This window comes from Sceloporus undulatus, chromosome 4 (genome assembly GCF_019175285.1).
Source record: "Sceloporus undulatus isolate JIND9_A2432 ecotype Alabama chromosome 4, SceUnd_v1.1, whole genome shotgun sequence".
NCBI lineage: Eukaryota > Metazoa > Chordata > Lepidosauria > Squamata > Phrynosomatidae > Sceloporus > Sceloporus undulatus.
In genome coordinates, this window is record NC_056525.1 from 164,543,767 (window position 1) to 164,552,621 (window position 8,855).

An 8,855-nucleotide genomic window follows, 5' to 3' on the forward strand; every position below is an offset into this window, starting at 1 on the left:
CCCCCCCCTTGGCTACGTCCCTGTCTAGTCTTGAAATACCCTATTCCTTCTGAAATGCTTAATTAGTTTGTGATTTAAGGTGTGTACATCACTAGTGAGAGACAACCTGTGTCTGCACCTTCTGGCACTGATGCTCTCTAAAGCTGAGTGGTCACTTCACCACCACCACCTCTGACTCTGATGGCAAGGTAGGTTCTTTGGTGGCCTGTCTGTGAATCTTTCAAGCTTTTTCTTGCTTAAGGGAAAAGTGCAGTTTCTTGAAATGTATGAAAGGTGCCTACAAAAATACTAGAGTTGGTGGGAGTCTCCTGGAGTCTTCAGTCTTGGAATTTTCACCAGAGAATTTTGTCCAGGGTTAGGGATGACACTGAAAGACCTATGGTATTACATACATTGTAAAATGTTGCATGTTACTTTACTCAAAGTAGCAACCATCCAGCCCTGGCAGTATTGTTATGTTGCAACTCCCAGTATTCCTCAGCACTGACTCATCTTGGTAGGTGTGATGGAAATTGCAATACAAAATATTAGGAAAGCCTCGTGACTGCTACCACTGTATTGGTTGGTATGTATTGTTAGGGGATGGTAACAAATGTGGAATGTAGGGTGGATATTTTCATGGGGATGGTGACTAGATGAGAGAGTAAGAATGGGACGTAGTGTTGGACAGGGTGAGGAAGGAGAACAATGGCGATTTTCAGACAGGGAAAAAAGCCAGGAGTAAAAGGCATACTCCTGGCATAATCACATGATCACGCTGAAGATTTCCAGACACATTGCACTCATCTGTGATTTATCCAGTGAAGATTCAGGAATACTCCAGCAACAAACCATTCACAGGGAAGTCCCATGAATGGTTTGTTGCTGGAGCATTCCTGGATCTTCACCCGATAAGTCCTGGATGAGTGTGACATCATTTGAAAATATTACATGCAATCATGCAATTATGCCAGGAGTATGTCTGTTACTCCTGGCTTTCCCTCCCCATTTGAAAATATCCCATGTCCAATATGATTAAGGTTTGAAAAAATATAAAGTGGGAGGATCTGAATTGTGAAAGAAGAAAACAGTTATGGCTGAATCCATACCTGCAAAATAATTCTGCTTCAGTGCATAGCCCCAATTTTGCCTCATCGGTGCCACACTCTCCCCTTTTCATCCAAACTCAAATTGATCTTAGAGCCATGCATTTCCCTGACCCAAAGTCAAATCACTATAAATTAGCATTTCTACCATTTTGTGTTCAATGAAATAGCCACAGCAGCTCTGGTTTTTTTTCTTCCCGACATTACTGTGAATATATGTATAGCTATATAAACCTAAATTAACCAGTAGCATTTCTTGTACTACCCACTTGCACTCCCATTGGGTGGATCCCTCCCAGGTTCCTTTTCCTGAGAGCATTAAATGCCTCCTCATCCAATTAATGGAAATGTACAGTTTTTAAGAAGGAAGGAAGGAAGGAAGGAAGGAAAGAGGAGGAGCATAGTGAGAAAGAAAAAGCCAAAAAGAGTTTGTTTCAGATCCAGATGCCATTTTTCCATAGCAAATCATGCAAATCAGCCCCACAGCCAAAGCTGCTGTCTCAAGCCATCCCACTCCAGTTTAGAAAAGGAGCACCCAGGGCTGGAAGGGGTCAGCTTTAGTATCGTGTTAATGTTCCCCCCTCAACCTCCAGGTTCACTCCTATTCTCCCCAATTCTTACCTGTGGAATAAACAATGGCCTCGTTCCCACTACATAATAAACCGATTTGCAAGTGAATCTGAACTGGTTTAATGGCTCTTGTTCACACTTGCATTGATTCCTTGATGCAGTTTGTGAAGGAGGCCCCAGCACTAAATCCATTTAAATCTTCCGGATCCACTGAATTACCCATGTTTTGCAATGAATCGATTCAGCACTAATGTGAATGAGCTGCAGATCTGAATCGGTTTCCTGTGGCACAGTCAGCCCTGTGATGCGACTCCATGTTGAATCAATTTGACTCAAAAACCAGTTTATTCTGTAATGGAAATGAGACAAGTATTTCTGTTTTGTTAATTTCACAGCACTCACTCCCCCCAATGATAGCTTCCATTTTTCATTCCTAAAGAATGGAGCCATGTGTGCATGTGTGTGCCTGTCTAGGGGTTTCCTTTCTTCTTTGTGCCCTCCCCTGCACTATCAAGGCAAACTATGCAACATTTGACAAAGCAGTCAAGTTTCAAGCTGCACCACTCTGCTTTACAAAGGAGCACCCACAGCTGAGAGGGGTCTGGTTTGCCTTCACATTCAAGAGTACCTCCTACCTCCCAGTTTGCTCCCTCTCACCTCCCATGTCAACTGTGGCACAGTTTGTCCTGGCAGGAGGATGGCACTAGGAGTAGGGAGCAAAGAGAAAGGGAGCCCAAGGCAGGCACGCAGGCATGAGGTAGCCCTTGTATACACACATGTGCCTAGAACCTAGAACCTGCAGCCATCACTGTTGAGAGTCAGGTTGCATCAAGTTCTTAACTTTCATGCTTAACATTTTAGGCTCTCAAAGCTATATTTTGTTGCAGACACCAGATAGAACTTTGCCTGTAGAATACACATTCTGTCACCCTGACAGTTTCAAGCATCTTCCCCAAAATCTTAACCACTGTTTATTAAACAGAAAAGAGCTGGGGTAAATCACAGCTCCACCCCCATCAGGATATATTTTTGTCACAGCCAATGTGACACATTAGCACCCCAAAAAAGTGTTCCCTACTGTTTTCCAGCAGGGGAGAGGACACTAAAATTTTAACTGGGGTCAGGAAATAAACTGTACATTTAACCTTAGATCTAAATACTCTAAAATTCTCCTGTTCTCCAATATTCTAAAATTCCCATTCAATGCAAGGTTTTTTGTACTGGTACATTAGGGTTATTTTAAAAAATGTTTAGAACAAAGAGCAATTTCCATTTAATCAAGCGATGTTTGTACATTTAACAGGCTGTTCAGAGGGTTGGTACAATCATCTGCAAAAAGAGAATCATGAGGAGATCAACACAATACATTTCTCAAGAATGGCAGCTTCCTATTCCTATCTCCATACTGAGGTGAGCAAAAGCAATCTTGCAAGAAGATGTATGTTTGTGTGCCTGTGGTAATTTATACAGACAGTAGCTGAAAAGCTTATCAGAAAAAACATGATATGTGGAGATACCATGCACACACACAGGATTGAAGGTTTGGCCATCATGCTGTTTTCTCTGTGTTTCAATATGATAAAATACAGGGCAGTGTGGTGCAGTAGCCTGAGCACTGAACTAAGATCAATATCACACCACACTGTTATTGTACTATTATAGTACTGTACTATTATTCCACTTTAAATGCTATGGCTGCCTCCTGTAGACTCCTGGGATTTGCAGTGTAGGGAGGGCCATTGAGAATTTTCAGCCAGAGAGCTCTTAGGCCTCACTAAACTTCAAACCCCAAAATTCCACAGGAGGCAGCCACTGGCATCACTGCCTGGGATGTCACCTGAGACTAATTCCCACTGTGGTTTAAACCAGATCGTGAACTGAAACTGGTGAAGGAGGGAAGGAGAAAGGAGGAGGAGGAGAAAAGGAAGGAAAGAAGGAAAGGAAGGAGACGGAGGGAGGCATGGTCGGAGAGGCCAGGGAAGATGGGCTGTCAGGGAGGCATGACGATTCCTGAAGTGATTTCTGAAACCGGCGCAAATATATTGGGAACCACTGTGTTTGCTGAACTGGTTTCAGGAATCGGATCTAAACATAAGTGGGAATGAGAGCCTGGTGTGGGGGCTGAGCTTCTGGGGGGAGGGAGCAAAAGAGCCCACACCCTCACCTTGTTGCCTGCACACACTTTCTCATGTCCCGACTCGTGCATGGCTGAGAGAGGTGCACTCGCCCGGTCCAGGCACCATTCTACCGCGTGAGTAGAATGGCACACAGCAGGAAGGGGGTTGCATTCAGCTGGTTGTCACCTTTTCTGTGGTGTACCCAGTGTGGTCCACCACAGCCCACACACCCTTAGTGGAATATTAACACTATAAATTAGTGTGGTACAGTATATACCTAGGACTCTGGGAGACCAGGGTTCAAAATCCCTGCTCAGCTGCAAAAAAAAAACAGTGGGTAGCCTTGGGCAAGTGTACACACCATCCTCAGAGGATGGCAAACACCCCCCTCTGAAAAAATCCTGTCAAGAAAATCCCATGGTAGGGGGTTACCTTAGGGTCGCCATAAATCTCAAACATACCTCCGCATAACATGTGTAGTATTCCATTCTCCCTAGGCTTTGCCATCACCCGGCTGCCCCCGATGAAATTCACGGATTGGAGGGTATAAACGTTTCCCGCTCGTTTTGCCCTTTCAATCCCGGGTTCCTGCTGACTCCAGGCCAGATTTTGTCAATCTCCAGTCAAGACTTTTTACTGACAAGTCGTCTGCCTGGAACAAGGCAGGATGGCTCCTTCCCCCCCATGTGACCCCCTGTAGGCCTGTTACAGCAGCCGGAAATAAAGCTTCTTCGAGTCACTTTGGAGGTATGTGTATTTAATGATGCATGATCCTAGAGTCCAAAGCGTACTAAGCCCACGCCTCCAGTCCTAAGGACTGGAGTGCTGCTTTGGTGTGGCTTTGGCCTATTAGGACTCATGCATCATTTAAAACCATACCTCCAAAGAGGACCGAAGCAGCTTTATTTGGGCCTGCTGTAACAGGCCTTAGTCACGCCTCTCTCTCCTTCTCCTCCTCTCTCCTCTCTTCCTTTTTCAGACACGATGTCTGCCGAGGGAGAAGGAGAAGGCATGGCAGGGGCTTCCTGGTCTGGCAGCCCCTCCTCCTCCTCCTCCTCCTCTCTCCTCGTCCCCAAGGGCTCAGCACAAGGCAAAAGGCAAGGCACTAGGGACTCCCTTTAAAGTCCGTTGCTTTTTTTGCCTTTCCTTTGGGCTCTCTCTGCTTGCCAGGTGTGCTATTGCTTTCTGGGAGAGGAGGAGGGGAGAAAACGCCCAGGCGGCTGTCTTCCCTCCATAGCAGGCAGCATTCCTCTTTCTTCCTCCTCCTCCTCTTTTCTTCCCTCGTCTTCTTTCCTTTCCTCCTCTTTTCCCTGGAGGACCCCAGGGCTTGTTGTGGTTTGATGCCTGATCTGCAGACTGTCATTTGTTTATACTTTATTAATCTGCCTGCACATGAACCTCTAATGGTGTTTTAAATTGGAGTTTTGGGTCATGTGCTCGGCCAAATGGCCATAATAAATTGTTGTTGTTATTATTATTATTTATTATTCTCCTTCTTCTTCCTCCTCCTCTTCCCCTTTACTCTCTTCTGTTAATTGGTTAGAGTTCCTTGGCATAGTTTCTCAAAGAGGAGAGGATGCCTTTACTTTTTCAAGAGGGCTGAGAGAGTGTGACTTGCCCAAGGTCTCCCACTGGGTTTGCAGGGCCATTTGGCGCTCCTCCAATGCTATAGCCAACCAAGCAGCCCCCTCTTTTCCCCTTCTTCTTTTCTTCTCCTCTCCTCTTCCACCTCTTCTTTCCTCTTCTATTGTCGTTATTGTTATGCTATTGTGTGCCCTCAACTTCCTTTCTTGACTTATGGCCAGCCCCTTGCCTGGATCTGGAAATTGTTAGTTTGCAGATGGCTGTTGCCTCCAGAGACTTAGAACTGAAAAGCCACTTCGGATCATAATAAGCAACTCCATCCTGAGTTTCTGGCAAGATTGTCTTCTGAAGAGGTGCTGCCTGACCTATCATTCTTCTCCTTGAGGCTGAGAGAGTGGAGAGTAGGATTGCCATACTCTATTTGTAATTCCAAACCTTTTGGACCTTCTAGTATTGTCATTATGATTTCTTTCACAAATGGTCTACCTTTCAGGATACACTTACCAAGAAGTGTTCACCCATATAAAAAATTCTATACACTGTGTGCCTCGATACTTCAAAGACTTTCGACATTTCGATGGTGGATTGGCAAAATTTCGGTTAGAAATATTGCGGTTACGAAATCATTTCGGCGGAAATCAATGCTATAGGCTTTCCATTGTACGGAGGCTTTTCGTGTTCCTATTTTGGGTTCCAGTGCGGCTTTTTTGAACCAGCACCAGTGTACTAACAAATTGACACAACAAGAGTAGAAACTCCTATGCAGTGCTCCATAAACCCAAAATGCCAAATTACATGCAAGTTTCAATGCTCTACTGACAGTTCATCTTTTTAGGCAAAGTGTTAAATCCAACAAGCACGCAAGCAAGAAAGAAAAAATGCAAAATTTTTTTTTTTTTTTTTTTTAAAAAATTTTGTTTGTAAAATGTGCTATGTGTGTGTGTGTTTAGAATTGGGGTGGGTGTGTGGCCAGAAGGGATTACATTTCTTACATCTGTCCAGGAATAATGTCAAAATGTCCTCCATTTGCTCCATGCCTAGAAACATGCATTTAGTTTAACATTTTTTAAAAATCACCCATTTTTCGTTGTTCCTCCATTTTTTAGAAATGTTGTCCTACATTTGAAAATGCTTGTCCTAGACTTGTCCTACATTGTCCCGGTTTGGAGGTCCTGACTTATGGCAACCTAATTCTCCCTCCAGTGGGGAAATGGTTGTAAATACATGCCTTTGGTCAAATGTATTTTTCCAGCAGGACAAAGGCACATTTTACTATGTCTCCTCTGGAAGAATGGAGGTTCTTCAAGGGCAAGTGGAGAGGTAAACGAAAGCCACTTCATTTCGCTGCCTCTGTCTTGCTTTGTAATGTAAGAAGGCTCTCAAAGGCACACAACAAAAAAAAATACGGTAAGCATCAATTAATTTTATTCTCTATTTTAGACCAGGGTGGCACCATAACTTCACAAGATGCACAGAATTGTGAGGTTCCCTACTATAACAAGGTATATTTCAGAGAAAGGAACTGGCAAAACCACCTCTGATCACAATAATGGGTAATAACAAACAAAAAAAAACCCATCTGTGACAAAATATTGGCTTGTTCATTCCCTTCCCCCCCCCCCCCTTCTTGTTGGTATTATTTTAACACTTTTCCTGATGAAGAAGTCAGTGGAGCTTCAAAAGCTGCACAGAATGTATTTTGTGCATTTTTGGTTGGGCCATAAAGGTATTAATGTTTTGTGGATTTGGATGTTACTGTTTTGTTTCTTGCCCAAGAAATATATGATTCATGGGGTTGCCATAAACTGGCAGGTGAATGGAAGGCACATATACACACACATACAAAGTCTGGTGGGAAGTCGAGAGTAATTGGCAGCACCCCAGAGTAACAGAGAATTCCTCATGTAACAGGAAGATTCACCCTTCTTGCTTTGTTTGCACACACCATGATGTAATTTAGAAGTACAGTAGTCAGGTATCCACAGACACTTGGAACTTGCACAATTGTGGTTATTACACCACAAAGAGAAATCCCCTGATGAAATAGTAAGGTGTTTGTCAAGATTTCCTTGAGCTTGTGTGTGTGTGTGTGTGTGTGGTGTGTGTGTGTGTAATGCCCAACTGCAGTGATCATTCAGTTTATAGTTCTTGAGGTATCAACTGAGTTACTCTAAATCTATAGAAGTTAAATCTAGTGGCTCTGAGCAGAGCTTGAAAATAATCACTTAACATTTATTTGCTACTCTAATTGCTAAAAAAAAAACCTGATAATTATTTTAAACAATTGTTATCAATAAATGAAAATTATGTTAATGATTGGAATAAGGAATAATGCTTTACATTCCTTAATTATATTACTTTTGGAATAGTTTTGGAACAAAGCTACTTTTTGACCATTTATAGTACAGGGTGTCTGAAATTTATTTTCAAGATAAATTTTGGATACCCGTATTTTTAATTTATTTATTTTTCTATAATTAATGCATTTGTAAAAATTGAGGCATAGAATTTTTTTTGGATAATTTACACTAAACATTTCTGATAAAATTTAAGAAATTATAGGTATACCCCAGTTAACGAAATTGCTTGTATACATATAACTCCATTAACGAAGTAATGGGTTTCCTGCAGATTACTTCTTTAACAGAAACTCTAGTACCAGAGATAGAAATAACTGGAATAAATAGACAACATCTCAAGTGTAAAGTATACAGCTAAACACTAAAGTTAGGTTCATTCAAGCCATTGTATTCCCTATACTTTATATAGAAGTTATTAATTTCATCAATAAAAAAGAATACAATTAAAACACCTATGTCTTTATCAAAAAACATTTTTTATTTTCTATTATAACTGAAAATAATAAACTAAGCTGTTTATTATGAGTTTCACATCTTCCGCACGCATTACTTTCCTTTCTAACTTCTGCAATTTCTGGTTCATTCATGCATTAATTACAGTCAATCTTATCTATAAATCCAGTTTTCCTATGCTCTTCTACCTCTCTATTTAATTTCCTTAGACTTTCAGGGTTCAGCTTTGCTTATTTTTCTCCTCTTTCTTTGTTTCTGCAATGCTTGTACAATATCGAACCCACCTTTAAAAGAAAAGAAAAGAAATTAACAATGTATAATCTGCGGTGAAGCCTGGGCAGTGAGAAAGCAGATGCAAGAAAATTGATTCATTTTGCGATGTTGGTGCGGAAAAGTGCTGAGGACCCATGGACAGCTAAAAAGACAGGCAAATGTGTCCTAGAAAGTAAGCCAGAACTCTCCATGGAAGCCAGAATGACTAAATTGAGGCTGTCTCTTTTTCAGCCACATAATGAGAAAGCGATCCTTTAAAAAGACAAGTGATGCTGAGGAAGATGGAGGGAAGCGAAAGAGAAGAAGACTGCATGACAGAGGAATAGTTTCACATCAGGGAGACCATGGGCCTGAGCCCGCAGGACCTGAGCAAGGAGGTAGAGATATCGGGGGCTTGGACACCTCTCACTCAC